Source organism: Rhinolophus ferrumequinum, chromosome 2 (assembly GCF_004115265.2).
Source record: "Rhinolophus ferrumequinum isolate MPI-CBG mRhiFer1 chromosome 2, mRhiFer1_v1.p, whole genome shotgun sequence".
Classification (NCBI taxonomy): domain Eukaryota; kingdom Metazoa; phylum Chordata; class Mammalia; order Chiroptera; family Rhinolophidae; genus Rhinolophus; species Rhinolophus ferrumequinum.
Window position 1 is genome coordinate 74,640,350 of NC_046285.1, and position 20,954 is coordinate 74,661,303.

Consider the following 20,954-nt stretch of genomic DNA (forward strand, 5'->3'; position numbering starts at 1 on the left):
TGGTGGAAACAGGATGAAAGAGCTCTCTGTGGTCCCTTTTCTAAGGACATTAATCCCATGCATTAATGAGGGTCCACCCTCATGACCTAATTACTTTCCAAAGGCACTACCTTGGGGGTTAGGATTTCAACTTACGTATTTTGGGTGGGACACAAATATTTAGTCCATTCCACTATCCTTTCAATTCAATCATTGAGTGTCTTGCTCATTGAAATTATTCTTCCTGGGGGATTTGCTTATTCTCACCCGTTTATTTATTTAATCACTTATGTAAGTATGGACTCATGAATGTTTATTTTATATTTGGAGTTATAATCTAATATGATTTTAGTTACTTTGTGGCTTAAATTCTTTCAAATTTGGCCAATTGGAATTCTTTTAGTTGAGTCCTATATCTCTGACAAAACTGCCTGACATGGGAATTTTTGAAAACATTTCTTTACTTTCTGGTACTATAAGATATTTCAGGCTCATCATTTGCATTTTCTGCTGAATCTTAGAATCAGCTCTTTCTCTAAGAAAACCTGGTTCCTTTTATTGGAAAATATTAGAAACAAAGATCTGGGTACTAGGAGTTCTCATTGTTTCTGGGTTATAAGGTCTTCTAGGCTTTGTCAGTTGACAAAGCAAAGAAACATGTATGTTCATACTAATATATCTATAAATACTTCAATATTTATCTATATTAGGGCAAACATGATTTTATATTGATGTGTTCAACTCTAATCCATTACTGCATAGATCACTGTAGCCTCCACTTCTTGCTTATCTATAAATTCCCACTCCAACAAAGAGAAACTATCCATTTGCCTAATTTAATTCCAGTATAAATGTACATCGGTATCTGAATTGTTAACACATACCGACCGCCATAGGAAACAACTTTATCAACTAGAGTACAATACTTCTGTGCACTTCTTTTGCCTTTAGGCTTTCTGACTATTCATTTCCTAAGTTAATTATGTCAACATCTTATTTTCCACCTCAATGAGGTTGCGCTATATATTTTTAATACTGTTTGGTTGCTTTTTCAATTTCTAAGTTCCATCCTGAGATTCTGTTAATCTCTGAAATGATTTTAAAATTTTGTATGTATTAGATTCACTTTTCATACTGTAAAGTTCTATGGGTTCTAACAAATGCATATAATATGATGTATTTAGGTTATAACATCATGTTTATCCAGTCATCTATTGAAGGACATTTTTGATGTGACCAGTTTTGACAAATATGAATAAAACTGCTATGAACTTTCACGTTTAGATCTTGGTGTGACATCAGTTTTCAGATCAGTTGGGTAAATATCTAGTAGTGTGCTCACTTGACTGTATGATAAGGATATGTTTAGCTTTAAGGAAAATGCCCAAATACCTTCCAAAGTGCTATACCATTTTGCATTGCCAACTGCAGTGAAAGAGAGCTCCTGTTGCTTTTGCTTCCTCAGCAATTTATATTGCCAGGTGTGTTTGTTTGTTTTTTTGTTTTCTATTTTACCCAGTCTAATAGGCATGGAGGGTATCTCATTGTAATTTGAAATGTCCTAATGACAATTGATACTGAGTATCTTTCAATGTGTTTATGACATCTGTATACTTTCCTTGTGGGATGCTGTTTAGGTCTGTGCTAATTTTTAATTGGGTTGTTGTTTTATTATTGTTGATTTTATAAAAAAGAATTAGATACCAGTTTTGCAAATATTTTCTTCTACTTTGTGGCTTGTGCTTTGAATCTTGTAATAGTCTATCACAGAGCAGAGTGTTTAATTTTAATAAATTTGAATTTATCAATATTTTATTTCATAGATCATACTTTTGGTGTATCATCAAAACCACAAGTCACCTAGACTTTATTGTATATTTATTATTTTCTTTTTTTTATTCTGCATTTACTTTTATTAGCATTTATTTGATGCTGAATTTACTCCCAGGCCATGAGTTTTTGTTTCTTAAGTTTCTTCTGGGACATCTTTTTCTTCTGTGCAACCTCCTCTTCTGGTTTAGGAACAATCTGCTCTTTTTCAGTGAAGACCATCTCAAGGTGGCAGGGAGAGCTCATGTACTGGTTAACCTGTGAGCTCTGTAAGTACTGGGCCGCATCACGGGAGCTTTGTTCACCTGGGTGTGTTCAATGACCCGAGAGTCTGCATCTAAACCTTTAAGTTCAGCATTACTCTTTGCATTTTTTAGCATATCGCGCAAAAATTCTGCACTGGTTTTGGGCCACCGACCCTGCATCCAACTGTACTGTTTGGCCAGGGCACACATCCCAACTCCACCATTGTAATGATGGAATGGCACACATTGCTTTTGTAATGTGACATCCTTTAGATACTTGGTGGCTTTTCGGATATGCCTACCCTTGATAGCCCAGGCAGTTTCATGAGTGTTCTTAAAATGAACATGTAGATTTGAACCTCTAGATTTGCATGATTTTGTGGGGCTCTCTGGGTCAAGCAAATAGTGAATCATTTTCAGAAGTCACGTCAGGCTGCTTATGAGAAGAGCTATATTTATTCTTGATGTTTTATAGTTCTGTGTTCTACACTTAGATAGTCCATTGTTAATTAATTTTTATAAAACATGTAAGATCTCTGTCTAGATTCATTTTTTAGCAACCACATATCTAATTGTTTGTTCCAGCACCATTTGTTGAAAAAAGGTTCTTTATCCATAGAATTGTCTTTGTTTCTTTGTCAAAAACTAGTGGCTTTATTTCTGTGAGTCTATTTCTGGGGTTTCATTCTTTTTTTATTGATCTGTTATATATGTTTATTCTTTTACCAATATCATGCTCTTTTAATTATCATAGATTTATAGTAAGACTTAAATGAGATAGTGTAATCCCCAACTTTGTTCTCCTTATTAATATTGTGTTGTGTATTCTAGATCTTTTGCTTTTCCATATATATTTTAGAATCAGTTTGATATCTATAGAATAGCCTGCCATAATTTCATTGAATTGACTCCACAGATCACTTTGATGGAAATTGAAAATATCTTAACAATATTGAGTCTTCAAAGTCATAAATACTAATTTTATTTTTCAGTTTTAAAAATTTTCTTTCATCATTTTTTTGTAGTTTGTCACATGTAAATATTGCATTTTTTTAGATTTATACATAAGCATTTCATTTTAATGAATATTATGGTGCTATTTTTAAATTTCAGATGTCAGTTTTTCCTTTCTGTTATATAGGAAAACAATTGACCTTTTAAATATCCACTTTGTGTTCTGTGACCTTGCTTATTAGTTGTAGGATGTTTTATTTATTTTTCATTCTCCAGGATTTTCTGCATAGATAATGTTCTCCAGAATTACTTGTGAACGAAACCAGTTTTTCTTCAATATGCAAACCTGTATTTCCTTTATTATCTTTTTGCACTAAGTAGACCTAAGAAGACTGAGTAAAGAAGATCCACTGTCACCAATGTGGATGGCCATCACCCAATCCACTGAGGGTTGAATAGGACAAAAAGGTAAAGGAAGGGCAAATTCTCACTCTGTTTTTGAGCTAGGACATTCATATTCTCCTGCCCTCGAACATCACGTCTTCTGGTTCTTGAGCCATTAGATTTCAGGACTTATAAGCAGTCCTCTAGTTCTCAGGCCTTCTGACTCAGACTGAATTATACCTCCAGCTTGTCTGGTTCTACAACTTGCATATGGCCTATCATGGCATATCTCAACCTCCATAATACTGGGAGACAATTTTCATAATAAATCTATCTATCTATCTATCTATCTATCTATCTATCTATCTATCTATCTATCTATCTATCTATCTATCTATCTATGTATCTATCTATCTATCTATCTATCTATCTATCTATCTATCTATCTATCTATCTATCTATCCATCTATCTATCTATCGTATCTGTCTATCCTATTGGTTCTATTCCTCTGGAGAATCCTGACTAACACACATAGTGTTTATAATCAGACAACTGAGAGCTGCAAGCTCTTTTATTTAATATATACATAACTAGTAAATTCATTTCTGAAAATATCTGGAAAAGTTTTCTTAGAGAATGGAGATATATACCTAAGGAATACATATATAATTCAATATTTTTCATATATAGAAAAATATTTTAAATAGTTAACAGTGCACATTTAAATCAGTAAAGCTGATGACAAACATCAGATTATTATTATTCTTGCTTTCACCAATGCTTCTTTCGTTGGTGGTGATCAGGACTGTGCCTTCATGCTCAGAAATGCACACAGGAGCCATGAATGTTTTTGTTTGATAAAAAGAGATTCATTAAACATTGGAAGATTTGGAATTATTTCCTGGTGAACATTAGCTGAGATACAATTTCAGTAAAAAGTGCAAATTTCTTTACTCAATAATTCCTTTAATAACTGACGTAAAAACCCCTGTTCTTAGGTCTTTCCTCATTCAGCTTAGGACTGAAATGTCCTAATACAGTTCACCTCCACAGAAAGGAAACTAAGAGACTTGTTTCAGCAAATACCTATTTTGGTTTCTGCTTGTGAAATATGTGCATATATGTGTATATATGTGCATTTCAAACTACCTGTAACCAAAGGATTTGCTGACTTTTTACTCATCAGGCTTCATAGAAAACCAGTCAACCAGGATGTAGCACCCATGGTGTCTCCGATGAAATAGATGAAGACTGTGTGATAGGAGCAATTTTTATTGACCTCTCTAAGGCATTTGCTTTAGCTGGCCATAAATTACCCTACAAAACTTCAGGGATTTGGGGCCTTGTAGTGACTACATAAAGTGGTTTGCATTAACTTGAGGAATTGTACAGGAAAGAAAGCGTGTGAGCATCGGTCCAAGGGAATTACAAATGGGACACCTGAGGGCGTATTTTATTTTCTCTGCTTGACAATTATCTTACGGTCTAATGTGTTTTGTCCCCTGTGCACATGTATGCTGATGATATAGTGTGATTTTACAGAACAACTCTGATGCCCTGGGGTTACACCAGCAGCCTCCATTCCAACTAACTGAGCTGATTTTTTTTTCCCCCCAGAAATTTGATTCAAATGAAAGTAGATGCCAAAACCTTAGCCTTCTGTTTCACTTCAAGGTTTCATAAATTTAGCATCTCATTAATGGTTAACAACAAGGTAACATTTCAGAACAGATTGAGTAAGTTTTATTTCTGGATTCTGATTTAGCCTCACTTCAGATTTCTAACTTGAACACTTTTCTGTCTTTCCAGTACCCGTAAATTGTATGGATGGGAAAGGGTCCTGTTACTTAAATGTGATCACATCAGCTTTTCTTTTAGGGTAGAGATGGAGCTGGCTCCATGCCAGCCTAGATACTTCTTGGGCAATTGCTGTCCCAGTGCACCTGGTTTGACAGGTGTCTAAGTGTCTCTTAGAGCCTCTTATGAACTGTCATTACCCAGCAGCTGTGGAAACTGATAAAGCCATTGTGAAGTGAAATCTAGGATCCTCATAGGCAGAAGGCATCCTAACTTAGCAGCTGTCATCAGCATGCTGGTACATCCTCCAAAGCCAGAAGGAGAGGACTCAGAAATGTATTCACACCAAAATGTGCACTTGCAAATCTAGTCTTCAATCATTACTTTAATTATCATAATGCATAGATGGCACACTCTGATACACAAAGGAGCTACTGAGATCGTCATTTTTCATAGAAGGAAAGTAAAATGTGGAAATTCCAAGTCATGAAATGACATGAAATGGTTCATTTAAATAGCATTACTTTTTTTTGCAAATAGGAAAATTGAGGCTCAGCAAACGTATAACTTCCCATGGTCATAGAACTATTTTTAAGCAAGGAATTTGGTATTAGAGAGATAATATTATCGCTTTAAGAATGCAAGATATTTAGTAGGAAATATATGTAATAAGAACACAAGATATGGTATGAAGTGAGCCAAAATATAGACAATAAAAAGACAAAAAGCAGTGCTGAGTCAATTACCAATTATTTTTCTGTTCCTTTTTGAAAATATTACATCAATGGATAGCAGATCTGCTTTGTCATAATGATTTAAATGTAATGCAGCAAATAAATGTGAAAAATTTTGGTCCTTCATTGCAACTCAGAACTGTCTGCTGATTTGTGTTGAATTTATCAAGTCCTGATCAATTTTAAAGCTAAAATTAAAGGTAACAGAGACAGTGTGCGTCTCTCTCTGTGTAACACTGTAATTGAATAATCTGCTAAAAATCAGAATTCTGAGTCCAGAAGATTAGGCATAAGAGTTTCTCTCTAAAAGCTGAACTTTGAAAGGGAGCAGTTGTTTTAATTTATGTTATTTTAGTCATTTTCTCTTATTTCTAATCCAGATCAAACTTCTATTTAAAAAAAAAAAGGTAAACTCATTCACCAGAATCATCAATAATACTAAAATATTCTTTTGTTATGAAGTTTTTTAATTAGGGAGAAAAGGAATCATAACTACTGAAATTTAAGAAGCCTGTAGGCTGCTTCGGAACATACTTTGTGGAAGAGTTGTGTGTGTGTGCATGCTACATATATGTAGCATAAGTAATTGTCGACAGTACTTCCTGCAAGCAAGTTCAGCTCCACTTAAAAAACAAGAGGCAAAATGTTAAATTATAGAATGAAGAGTACATGGGCAAGATGCATTTTGCCTTACTTTGCTTCAGCCATTAGTTGGTCTTTTACCTTGTTTTTTCTTATCCTACCCTATGTTTTTGTTCCTCCTATTTTTCAGCCTTCTCTCTTTGCAGTTGAACTATAATTCTGGCTGTTTCTTATGTACTTCTTGTACTTAGCTTCCCCTCGTAATTGGCTGAAAATAGTCCATTTGCCAGGAGTTCCTTCTTATTTACAAGTTCTTATGGAAATCCTTCCCATTTTTAAAAATCTAACCCTTTCTTTTTACTAACAATTGTCACCCCAATAAATTAAAAAAAATTAATTAAAAAAATTTTAATTAAAAATATAATTTTAATTTAAAAAAATCTAACCTTTTCTGTGTGAATATTTTCACAATCACACTGCACAGAAAAGTGCTCTTTATCATTTAAATCTTCATCTTATTTACTTGAATCAATGACAGAACATAATTTTCCTATTTCTTATTGCCTCTATTAGATTATGATTGCACTGAATAATGGAGATGCAGCTGTATATTTTTAACTCATAATAAATGTTCAACAGTGCTTTACATATAGTAGCCACTCAAACCTCCACGGAAAAGTAAATGGTGTTGATTCAACATGAAGGTGGCATCCAACATCAGACTCTGAAGACAGTAGCATTTCCTGACTTTATAAATATCTAAACCCTACATAGAAGGCACATCAACTTCCATATCATCACATTGTGATGGAAAATATATATTTGATGTTCTATTATGATATTTATAGAAAATGTAACAAGCAAACACTATCTTCCATAATGGCAAACAAACAAACTTGGCATTGGCAGGGTATGATTTAGTAGATGATATCACCAACTACAATTGCTGCTTTATATCATGAATGTCAATTTGAAGTAAACTGTTGTTCATGTCAGCTCAAATATATTATAGTATCTAGAAAATCATAATGTTGAGCAATTAAGCCCTTAAGAATAATCTAACTTTATGTTTATAGCTTCTATCTATATTTATGTTGTTGTTAAGCTAAGAAGCAGTACAAAAATGATATTCATCCTTGAAGTAGATGGGGTTTCTAGAAGATTTTGGCAGCTCTAATTTGTCTTGTGAAATTTCAGTGACAGTTAAGTGTTTGATTTTGATGTGTGACATGTTCTTGTAACTTCCTTTGAAATGTATCCAAAATGTTTTTTAGTGATCTTGACATTTGTTGGAACTTTGTATGTTTGGTATCTGTGTGTGTGTGTGTGTGTGTGTGTGTGTGTGTGTGCATGTGATTAGTGTTCTCTAGTGATTACATTGATGAGCTGATCAAGTAGCTTGGTTGTTGGATCATGTTGTTTGTTTCCTGTAAGATACCACATAGTTAAATAGGAATTTGAGGACTGAGTCTGTACAAATGTAATAGAGCAAAGCATAGTTAGTTTCCCGAACAATTGAGCCACCACCTTGAAGATACTCACAGGTCATTCCACTCAAAAACTCATGTACAAATATATCCTATATTGCACTGTGTGCACTGTGAGTTTTGAATTTAAAAAAAGTGTGAATAGAAAAACGGAAATAATTATAACTAATATTCATTCTAACAAAGACCCTACAAGGTAGTTATTATGAATCCACAGATCCTGTAAGAACATAGGCTTGTTGGACTCTTAAACATACTAAGGAGTGAAATATATTTCTGAATGAATGTTTATCCTGTTTCTGTCTAATCAGAGTTTGGGTATGTTCCTTAGAATGTGTTGGATGTGCTTGGTTTGGGATTATAAAAGTTGGAATAGGTCAGTGTATGATGCCGTTTTGTACATAGAACTGGAATCCTGGATCAGCATAGAGGGAGGAGATGTTGTGTGGAAGAAGGTAAAGGTTCAGAGTTAGAATTATTATTCCTAGAGGTTGTAAAATTACTTTAGTAGAAACTCTTTATTCTAATGAATCACCTACGTAGGTGCTATTAAATGATTTATCCTATATGATAGTCTTTTCTTATGCATCATGTTATTTCCCCATATTTCTTACAAAGTCTCTTCTGTTATAATTAGTCAATAACTTACTATTGGTATTTTCTTTAACCTGTTATTTAGAACATTTTTAAACTCCATATTTTCGTAACATTTTTTTCTCACTATAAAAGTGATTGAACAACCTTTGAAAGCTATGAAACTATATAAAAACTGATATTTCAGCATACGGTTAACCTATCATGTGGTTTAAATTGTGTCCCACCCAAAATTCATATGTCAAAGTTCTAACCCCCCCATACCTCAGAATGTGACCTTATTTGGAAATAGAGTCTTTGACAACGTATTTGAGGTAAAATGAGGTAATTAGCGTGGCCCTAATTCAATATGACTGGAGCCTTTATAAAGGAGGAAATTTTGGAGACAGACATGCATACAGAGAGAATGCCCTGTGAACATGAAGACAACCCTCTACAAGCCAAAAAGAGAGGTCCTGAATGGATCCCTCCCTCACTTCCTTAGAAAAAATAACAACCTTTCCAAAATCTTGATTTCAGACTTCTAGCCTTTAGAACTGTGAGACAATACATGTATATTATTTAAACCACTCAGTGGTCCTTCTTATGGTACCTTAACAAATTAATACCCTTTATTTGAGTATATTTATATACACACCCCAGAAATACAGAAACGCACCTATAATTTTATATCCAGCTACCTATATTAACATTGTACATCAAGTATTTCCTTGTCATTGAAACAGCATTTCGTATTATGATTTTCTTCTGAAGCAGAGTTAACTCTAGAATTGTTGATGCACCGCCACCCCTCTAGATTCTTAGTTCTGGACTGGAAATTAACTCTGGCTAACAAACTTTTCCTGGGGCTCACTTCAACTTTATATCGATAATCTCATTACCATGTCCACCCCATCTCAATCCCTTTCTATGGTCGGAAAGAATCATACCGCTTAGGTATATCCAGCTTCCATGCTGGCTTCATGGATGTGTGGCCCATGAAGCAGCTCAGGGCCCCACTCTTTCTAAGGATCCTTCTAGAACTCCATTCATGGTTTAGTGCTCTGCTAGCTCTGTCTTAAAATTCTTAACAGTTTCTGAACAAGGGGCCTTGCATTTTCGCTTCTTATGGGAAACCACAAATACCGCAGTCAATTCTGCCCAGTGTCCCACCTCAGTGTTAGAGCACCCACCTCAAATTCCACTTTGCTATTTCTCATCATTATTGATCCTCAAATTCCACCTTGCTATTTCTCATCATTATTGGCTTTTCTGAATCTTCTAGGGTTTCCTTTTCTGGCAAATACTTCAGACATTTCTGTACTGAATGACATTTTGGATAATTTTTTTCTGTTCCAGTACTGGTATATTCCTTAGTGACTTAGTCTAGTTTTCATGCTCTTATTTCATAAAATGCTATCACAGATGAGATTTTTTTTTAAACTCTAGCTGTCATAATAGGAGATATAGACATAATGTTTGGTTAATAAAATTTAGAGAAATAAGTTATTGTTTATTTTTACTCTCATTTCACTGAGAATGGTTAAATTTTGATAATAGGAAAAAAAAGACTGTAAATTGGATATGCATACTATGCCTGCTAGAATGCTTTCTACTACAACTACTAGAAAATCAAACTAAAAGTGGTAAATTCACACACTTTTTATTACTACAAAAAATTGGCCATTTGTCCTTATGTGATAAGAAAACCAGAGGTAAGCAGTATTCATTGTTGGATACTTCAGCAGTTCAAGGGCCTCCTCAGGGATCCTGGTGCTAGAAATGTCCATATTTCTACTCTGACTTGTTCAGTATGTGTGTGGGCTTCCCCTCATATTTGCACAATAGCTGCAGCACTTCATCACATGCAGTCTTCATGAGTTATATACTTAAGAAGAAAAGATTTTCATCCTACATATTTCATTTTCTTAATGAGTAACCCTTTCTCAAAAGTACCACAGAAGTCTGCTCAGTGTCCATTAACCAGAATTGGGTCACATCCTCATGAGTCATCAGTTCCCAAGTTTGGTAAAAGAAGTCAACATAATTAGCATGGGCCAATCAAGTTCTTGTCCTGGGTCTTGGGCGTCCTGGAACTCTACTAAGGTCATGAATACTTTATAATAGAACATAATTGGAGTCTGCTGGGGTAAGAATTGGGAATGGCTGTTGATTAAGCAACAAGCTAAGGAGTTTCCCTCCTCCCATTAAAATAGCTAAACTATTTTACAATTGGCATGGCAAATTAGAGCACACAGTCTTGTAGTCACGTAGTGAACAAACAGCTGGCAGTGTGTGGGAGCTCTGTACTTATTTCCGGATGTGATTCCTGTCCTGAGGCACTTCTAAAGCACTGGGCAATGGTTGCTAAATGACCATTTATCCAAAGGAAGAAATAACATGTAGATCTGCCTGGGGACACAAACAGCTAAAATTGGTTGGAGTCATGCAATATGCATTAAGCTTGGTCAAGAGAGGGAGTTGGTCATAAGCTCAGGCAAAGTGTAATTGGCTCAGGACAAAAGAATGAATGAGACTAGGTCACAGTAAAGGATCTGGATAATATCCCTACCTCAGCTGATGCTTTTTTCCTTCTTAGCCAGTGTGCATTATCTGAAAGATACTTTCTTTGTTGCCACAATGTAGCAGTCCCTTTGGTGGTATAACAAGATGACTCTACAATAAAAATAAAATAAAAATAACAAAGGGAAAAAAATGGGGGAATGGTGAGAGCAGAGGCAAACTTCAGGTGCCAGGAATTTTATATTCTCAGCATGCATTTTAATGTAAGCGCTGGGATACATTATGACCCTCTAGTGGCAGAGAACTAGGATGTCCATGCTAGCTGACAAAATGTAAGAACCACAAGACACCTTAATTAAAGTCAGACGTAAAATTTACAGTCAGGAATTTATGAAAATTGGGGTGACAAGAAGCCTATCTATTTCTTTCTTTATATCTGGCTCTCTCTTTTGCAAAACCACAGGATACGAACAGAAAGTATTAGTAAAAAGAAAAATGTCTAGTTGCAATACATTCATGACATACTACAACGAGTAAATTCCTGAAGTAGGTGATAAATACTTTACAGGGGAGTATTCCTAGTCAGTAGTCAGTGAAATAGGTTTAAATATTAGGCCTTTGAGCAAAGCATCTAGAAAACGTCCCCTTTCTTTTTGTGATTATAATAACTGCAATACAGAGGGACTTTATTGAGGTGGCAGCGAGAGGCAGCAGGTTGGGTAGCAGTTTTACCTTCCAAGTTGGTTCTAATTCCTATACTATATTTTCGAATCAACTACTAATTGAGCAAGCATCATTAAACTTCTTTGAAATGGATGACATATAGCCCAAGGAACAGAGGTATTTAAACTTGGGCATAAGGTTTGCTAAGATGGTAGAGTGTAGAATGCAGAGCAGGGAGGTAAAAGTGGCAGTCACCTCTGAAGCTAGTATTTTCCAGGATCCTCACTGAGACTTTATGATAAATCACCCATGGGACACCAACTGTTTCCACTTAGGATTCTCTGAAAGATAATATGCCTAAGACGTTGATAATATTAAATATTATTATATGTATCAGAGATTATTGCCACTTTTGGTTAATATGCCATCTGCTATGAGAATTTGTTTTTAACTTTCTGACTGATTACATTCTTTTCCTTGTTCATCATCTCTCTGTGAGTGCAATGATCACACCTGAATCCTGTATTCATTTATTTTTGTATCTTAATCTTATATTCATTTCTTTGTCTACTCCACCCTATTTCAGAAAAGATTTAAGAAAGATAAAGTAATAAATTTACGTATTCCAAACACTAAGACTTTTTTCTTATGGCTTAGGTTTGTGATTTAAAAAAAAAAAAAAAAAAAAAAAAAAAAAAAAAAACCAGTAAAATATGTCTCATCAGATACTAGAAATTTTCCAGGCTCGTTTTCATTTTCTTTTTAGATTGTACAGGTTCTAATTTGTGAGTTTGGACTATTTTAGAGAAGTGAAAGATCAAATATTAAATGTTTACAAAGGATCAATCAAAATTCAAAAAAGTCATACATCCTGTGTTTCCCCGAAAATAAGACCTAGCCGGATCATCAGCTCTAATACATCTTTTGGAGCAAAAATTAATATACGACCTGGTCTTATTTTACTATAACATAAGACCCGGTCTTTATAGTATAATAATGTAATATAATATAATATAATATAATATAATATAATATAATATAATATAATATAGTACATATAATATAAGACTGGGTCTTATTAATTTTTGCTCCAAAAGACACATTAGAGCTGATGGTCTGGCTAGGTCTTATTTTTTGGGAAACAGTCATATTGTTCAGACATTTTTAAGGAAGAGTAATTTTTAGAGGAAGAGACTTCAATTTTTCAAAAATGGGAGTGTGCATCTTCCACATAGTAAGCAAGCCAAGAGGAGATACAATCTTGAGAATTCTTTGTACATGCTTCTGTCGATGCTCTTATCTTGTCTGTTTATATAGCTGCCTTTTTGTATTAGTCTGTGAGTTGAGGAAGAGTCCATATGATACTGATTTTATATTATAGAAGTCCAAGTAACAGAATCACAGTTCCTGTCAGAGAGTGGTGGTTGAATAAGCATATATTGAAAAATGAAGAAGAGAAGTGAAACCATTTGTCCTTTTTGGTTCCCAGGAAAAAATTTTGCTAAAAAGGGGACATCTTCTTCAGTATAGACCCAAAGCCTGAAGCTATAGGCTGAGATGATGACAAATAGTCTTTTCCTAGAGTATTTCCTGTTGCAATAAAGCCAGGCTCACAGGGTTTTGGAGGCTCCTTATCATACTCCATAAGCCAAAACACCTGGTTAGGTCCCACTGACTTTTAGTCCAAAAAAGATACTCAATAGGGAGTGAAACTGACACTCAGTTCTACTTCATCCACTTGCCATCCAGAACCTCTCAGTGTGTTGTAACAGCTGTCACAGGCAGCAGCTCTTTTGTTGAACTCTTCGCTCTGAATGCTCTGATAGCATTTACATTGCTACTCAAAGTTGTAGTCTCACACTCTGTTCTCATAACAAAAATCCCTCAGGTAAAGGGCCTAATTAAATATACACGGGTTTCCCTCTTGCCAAAAGATAGTCAAATACCACTTCCTTCACATTTGCTTAAGGACAAGAGTATTTCAGTTTCAAAAAGAAACGCATTTTGTTCTAAAATAAAATAAGGCACCTGTGAAATCATATAAGATGTAATTTAAGAAACACCAGCTCAGTGTTATAACAGGATTTTCTTATCAAGCTCTCTCCAGATGCTGCAGCTGTCATTTAGGCCATGCCAATGTCTGGTGTCATGCCAGTTTGATGCGAGTTGGTTCCACTTGTCATCCTTTCAATTTCCCAGCTGGCCTCAATTTTAAAGGGCATATTAGCATTATCATAGCAATCTTAAAAATGTGATTTGGCTTGACTTTAAGCCCATTTTGTTTCTAAGTCACAAAGTATAATGAAATACCACTGAGATAGAAAGGATTTTATTGTCTATAGATGACATCAAATGTGCTAATCTCTGACCAAAGAAATTGAAGGTTTTTAAAAAGGTTCTATGAGACAAACTGCAGTGTAGCATCAAAGAGAATGAGAGATGCTTTAGAACACACTGGTTTAAATAAATGGTAGGGGGTGTGTTCCCTTACACATTTTGCAAAACCCCATGCCTATTGAGTGAACAGAAAAAGTTTTAATGGAACTCTTTAAAAGAGTACAGAACTGTGTGACAAAGAGAACATAAATTCACTCTAAATTAAATTATTGAAAAGTAAAATTACTTGCTCCGTCAATTATCAGTGGCAAATCTCAAGCTTGCCTAAAATATAGGTGTTTACCTCTGCATATTCAGATTCCTTCTGTTTGGGTGTACTGCTGCCTACATATTAAACACATTAAACTTAAATATTGTGATGGAGATGTTAGCTTTCAGATGAATGAACGTCTCAGAGAGACTATTAGTTGCTAATAACATTTGACATTTTAGTCATCACTACAAAAATCTATGTAAAATTTAGATATAACGACTATGAAGTTTTTTTAATCCTTTGGCTAGTATCATTTTTGTCTTTTCTCAGTTATTTCAGATACTCAGAGCTTTACTCTTTTTCATCCACAAAATGTGGATAATAATACCTACTTCCTCGAGTTGCTGTGAAAGCATAGACTAGGTAAAGACTTAGCAGAGTTCTTGTAATGCAATAAATACTCCACAGTCACAGACTCTCTCTCAGACACAAACACACATGCACAGGCACACACACACACACACACCCTGGAAATCTGCAACAGAGGAACTTATCTGCAACTGGTTGCATGGTCTGGTTAATTTTGAGACTTAATCTAAATTTATTTAAAAACCATTTGGGTTCTGAATTGCATTATGAAAAAAGAGCAAACTTTTGCCCTGGTGAAAGAAATAGGAGAGCTGTGTTTTCCCTTGTAACGTAATCAAAGTGAAGTTTCAGAGCTGGGATATCTTCGGATGTACAGCTCCTCAGCTCAGCATTGCAACAAGATAGATCTTCATTCCAGGAGGCCATAATTGCCACCCTCATATGGTCTTGGAAGAGCAAATAACAGCACATCTCAGAGGGACAGAATCAGGTAGAGGGGAAAAGGAATGAGTTGTGAAAAGAATTGTTTCCATATTGAAGAGTTAGTTAGAGAGGAGCCATTAAATTACTTTTATAAAATCAAGTTATGTGTTCCCATGTGTGTTTCAGAGAAATGACTCCCCCAGCTGCACCATGGAAACACCAGAGTAAGGGGACGTTAGTGTCAAAAAACCATACAAATGCAGTTAGGAGACTATTTTGTTGGTATGCACCTATCACATTCTCTATGCAGAAAATTAGTAGAGGATAGTGGTTAAAGGTTTTGTTCCTGAATCCTGGTTCTTCACTTATTGGCTGAGGGGAAATTGCCTAATTTCTCTGTGATTGTGACTCAGTTTCTTTGTGTATAAAACATTTGTAGCTGTATTATATAATTTTTATAACGACTAAGTAAATTCATAGACATACATTTCTTGGGATTCTGCCTGGCATATTATACATGCTCTATTTATTATAAATTGTGTAAGGGCACACATTAGAACCTTCACATGATTGACAGTGCATCACTTATGTTGGTGGCGAGGTGAGTAGTTTATATCTTAAACTGGTAGGACTCAAATCTATGTTGCTTGAGCTTCTTAATACATTGTACCTATCCCTTTTTCATTTGCAGTTTTAGATTTGTGTATAAATCATACAGCATTACAGATTATGTAATAAACCTTCAGATTAAGAATCATGGCAACCCCAATGAGATGAGTTTATTCAAAAAAAAGGAAAAGTCACTTAACCCCTCCATGTCTCCACTTGATAATGCTGGCCCCGTGGAATTGTTGGGAGGAATAACTGGGATACTGGATGTGAAAGTGCCTAAGAAATAAGAAGTGCTTAATTCACTTTAGTAGAATTTGAATTTGACCTCCGCTCCAAGGAAAGAAAAGGCAAAATGCTTAGATTAAAACTTTATAAAAAATTTAAGACAAATGTACTTTTCAAGTAGGATAATCCCAAATCACTGCTCTATCTGGGTAAGTTATGTTTGGTCCAGTTCAAACTCATGGGTCCAATTTTTCTACTGCCTGTGACTTCAGCAGCCCTAGAGTTGGAAAACATCTGTGTGAGTTTTGGTTCTACCTCTAACCAGCACTGAAAGCTTGGGCAGACCCTCTCAGCTTCCTCATTTAGAAGCTGAAGATAATAATGTCTTTCTGATCACATTGCAAAGGTTATTGTGAGGACAAAATGTCACGTCTTAAAACTCTACAAATATGTGAGATTTTATCCCTGGAGTCAGTAGCTCACCATCAGAGGATCCAGTCATGGTAAACGGATCTTCCTGCCTTATAGGAAGAGAATCACTTGGGTCAGAATAAAAGCAGGGACTTGGTACCAGATCTCAGTTGAACTTCTTGACTCTTCCACAGAAATGTGACTTTAGGTAAATCAATTAATCTCTTCAGCCTCACCTTGACTATCTGGAAAATGGGGATAATAATACCTAACTTGTGAGGAATATATGGTGAATTGACCTCATTCAAGTGTCAAATTAGGAAACTGATAACATGGAGGAACGATTTCATGCCTAAGTTCTGACACTTTCTTTTATACAGGTTCTCTATTTTTACAGGTGCTCATGGTCCAAACAGATAACTCTATTTAGGATGTTGTTGGTGGGTTTAGTAGGGGTGATCATAGCATTAGAATGTGTTCACTGTGAACCCCTTGAAAGCTGACATCCATAGATATGAATAAGTTGAATGTGTCAGTGTATCTTGATAAGCATCTTCTCTGTATCATGCACTCAGGCTGGCTTTCAAAGTTGTCTTACCTGAGATTAACTTAAAGCTTCTTTAATGTGAATGTCTCCATAGACCCAGTTATTTGTCTTTAATTTATTTTTTAACCTATTCAGAGTGCTAAAAAGCAAAAACTTGTTCATAAAAAGAAAAAGTGCAGTTCCATTCTAGACCAATTTCCATGGACAATCATTGTAATTCTTGAAGTTATTAGTCCTTTATTTACATTATTATTCTTAAAAAGAATTATGCTGTGTATTAATTTTTAAGTTTTAGATATTTCCCATCTTATTTCTATTATTTAGGAATTAGAGTTTAAAATTTAGTTCTTTTATCTTATATCATATCCAAACAGATGTCCCTTTCATCTATCCATAAAATACAGTTGTAACTCACTTTGGTTAATTCCATGCACACAGGCTTTATCATCAAAACAATGTAACTTTTTTTTGTTATTGTTTTTATTGCTAAGCAAAGCAGTATATTATGAATTTACTTCCTTTCATGAAGAACTTTGTACTTATTCTGCAAGTATCTGGCTCTTTTATTTCCTTTGCATGGCACTCCTCTTGTGCTAGTTTTCCATAAAGCCAAACAACTTAACAGTCTACCAGTACCAGTTTTTCTTCCTGAGGATACTCCAGAAACACTTCTTTGCTTTTCTAGCTTAGCACTGTCTAGTCTGCAACCAAACTTTCATCCCGACTCTTCTTTTTTTGTGTTCTTATTCTTTTTATCTCTCTCCTGTGTTTGGTCCTTGGTTTGTAGATCCTATATCTTCCTTATTCTTCTTGTTTTTTTTAAATTAAATTTATTGGGGTGACATTGGTTAGTGAAATTATATGGGTTTCAAGTGACAATTGTATAACACATCATCTATATATTGCATTGTGTGTTCACCACCCAAAGTCAAATCTCTTTCTGTCACATAGATTTGACCTCCTTCACCCTCTTCTACCACCCCCCACCCCCTTACCATCTGGTAACCACTAAACTGTTGTCTGTGTCTATGAGTTTTGTTTGTTGCTTTCAGTTTTTTTATCCCATATGTGAATGAAATCATACGGTCCTGAAGTTTTTCTGTCTGACTTATTTTGCTTAGCGTGATCATCTCAAGATCCATCCATGTTGTTTCAAAGGCAGTATTTATTCTAGCTCCTCTTGCTGCTGAATAAGCTTTCAGTATTCTCTTGCTTCACCTCTGCCTCTCATCCTTTAGACCAATAAGTCATTTGTTTGTAACAACTAGTGCATGAACCAGTTTGATTATTTGCAAGCAAACTGGAAAACAAAACTAGAACTGACTGTGGCAGTTACAATATCTTTTTTGCAATAGAGTATTGATCTTACAATTATAGTGACCAAAGTATGCCTTTGAGTCTTCAGATTGTACCCAAAATGCTCGGTGGAGCAGACCCTATGTCAAAGATCTATAACTTAAATTTATTGTAATTTTCCTTTGTTGACTTAATAGCGGCCATATTCCAGGTTATCTGTAATTCTTTTTGGTTATTTAACAGAAGATTTTGAATTTTTATGTGATCATATGTTGCAGGTATAGCTGCAAACATCTAATGAATAAAATCTAACAAGCAAAAAAATAAATAAAAATGTAAAAACCTGTTTTTGTAAATACCCCTAATACTATAAAACTCCACAATTAAAATAATAGTTCTTTTAATAGTTAGAAAAATAAAAGATTTGTTGAAAAGCAATAAAAACGTACTTATAATTTAAAGGATAAATTTTGGCAAAATGTTAAAATAATGAATATTAAAGATTTTTTATTGCTTCTAGGACATACATTTGGGACATTTAAAAAATATGAGATGCTAAGAATAATGAGTGCATAGCAGCTAATAGTTTGGAATTATCTCCAAATATGGTATGCAAAATTGTGAAATTTGATTCAAGGATATTACATACTGAATTGCTATAGTGGGTTGTAAAAGCAGTTCTTTACAAGCCTCCTGAATATAGTATTTACCTTACATAGATTTTTTTTATTAGAGTTTGTACAGCTAGAAGGGTCAGGCATAGGGAAAGAAATGGATTGGCAATGTTTTATATCAAAGATATTGGTCCTTCCACTAGGCAAGGGAGCAAGAAAAACTGCTGATATTCTCAGATGGTATTGAAATAAAGAATAGAGAGGTGGTCACTTCATGCAGCCTTGTAGCCCAAGGCCTACATTAATGGAGTTTAATAAATATTTCCTGAGTACTAACTGAATAAGAGCCTGTGCTAAACACTGAAAACCACCAAGATGATAAGAAAAAGGTATCTGCTCTCAAGGTGCTTAAAACCTAATGGGGCTGATTAATGTGCACAAATAGCTATGACACAAAATAGTAAAGTAAACAGAGTAGAGAACTTAGCCAAATGCCCGGAGTGCATAAAGAAGACACAGTATAGTTTTGACTAGGGAGCTTCAGTATAGCTTCAAAGAGGACATTAACTCTGTGTTTTGAATGATAGGGTTATTCACAAGTGAAAGAAATTAAAGATATATGACACCTTATATTTATACTGATTCACAGCCTTCAGTGTTCTGACAGCAGTCTTTTATGGAAGTTATTATTATTATTGTTGTCACTTTACAAATGAGGAAAGTTAAAATGTCTAACTTACTCTCTTAAATTCATAATTGTTATAAGTGGTCAGAGATGGCCCAGTTGAAAAATGCCTCCCAAATCCAATATGATGATGGTGTTAAGTATAATCCACTCATGATGCCTGGTTGGCAAAGACCTAGACATGTCAGTCTCATCAAATGTGATTTTATGTACAGGGACAGAGTGTTTCTTTGATTCTAAATTACCTCTGCAATGATTCTAAAATTATTTGCCACAGTGAATATCGTTGGTCTACAAGCATGCTGCCAAGTCTTCCCCATCATCTGGCTGACCCAGAAAAATATTTTAAGAACACAAATTCCAGCTCCCATCACCACTAAACATCCCTATCTATTTTATCAGAAAAACTGGGACTGGTGCTAACAGATCAGTACTTTTAATTGCTCCTCAGGTAACTGAAATTACCAACTAAAAATGGAACACACAGTTCCAAAGAAGATAATGAAAAATGTAATTATTTTTCCAAATCGCCATCCTTTTCCATTATAGAACAGTATTACATAATTTCTATATATAACTAATGTAATTTTTTGGCGTAACAAGGGACACTGATGTGAAACCATAGATGATAATGCCATATGATTAAAAATTGGACACATCTGATTACCTAGTCATTTCAGCTAAGAATGAACACATATTTCTCTGAACAACTTTTACTGCAGAAGCTCCTCAAGCCCAGAGAATTTCTTCATTGAGCTGTCTCTAAGTATTATCAATGTTGTTGCTAATATAATTTTCATGAAAGCAATTTACTTACATACACATGACTTCTGTGATTTAAGGAGGAAAAACAATTGCAATGAGGTTTATGTATTGTGTATTTTTAAAAGCAAATTCTCTTTGTTCTGAGTAGTGTGAGTGGTTTCCTCACCTCCATAGATTATAGAATCTGAAATCAGAAGAAACACTGAGATCATTTGGAATAAGAGGAATGTAGAATAAAAGATTCTAGAATAGACTATAAGAGGCAATATCAAAACACTCACCAATATCCATACGCCTTCCTTCTGCCTTGAAATGTATTAGGCTTGGATTCCGTCTTGGGTTGGAAACTGGCTCTGCCAATCATAATCCTTGTGCAGCACTTTTTTCCCCTCTGATCCTCAGTTTCCATCAAAGTCATTAGGTGGGTCAAGTGAGGAAATACAGATTACGAAACTTCACACACTATAATTTGTAATATACAATGATAATTATGAGATGGTGATAATGATGATGATGACTGATCCTCAAGATGATACAAAATTTCTTAACAAAAGAAAAAAAAAAAACACACACATACCAGAACTATACCTTTTCATGCACAAACACAAAACAGATCTTTAATCAGGAGTGGTTTACAAAAAAATGTTTTATATGATAATTACTTA

General features: G+C 34.8%; 1 pseudogene; it reads right to left on the bottom strand.

Moving 5' to 3' along the window:
* Positions 1–1,917: 1,917 nt before the first annotated feature.
* Positions 1,918–2,468, bottom strand: LOC117011714 (60S ribosomal protein L17-like; annotated as a pseudogene).
* Between the last annotated feature and the right edge of the window lie 18,486 nt (positions 2,469–20,954).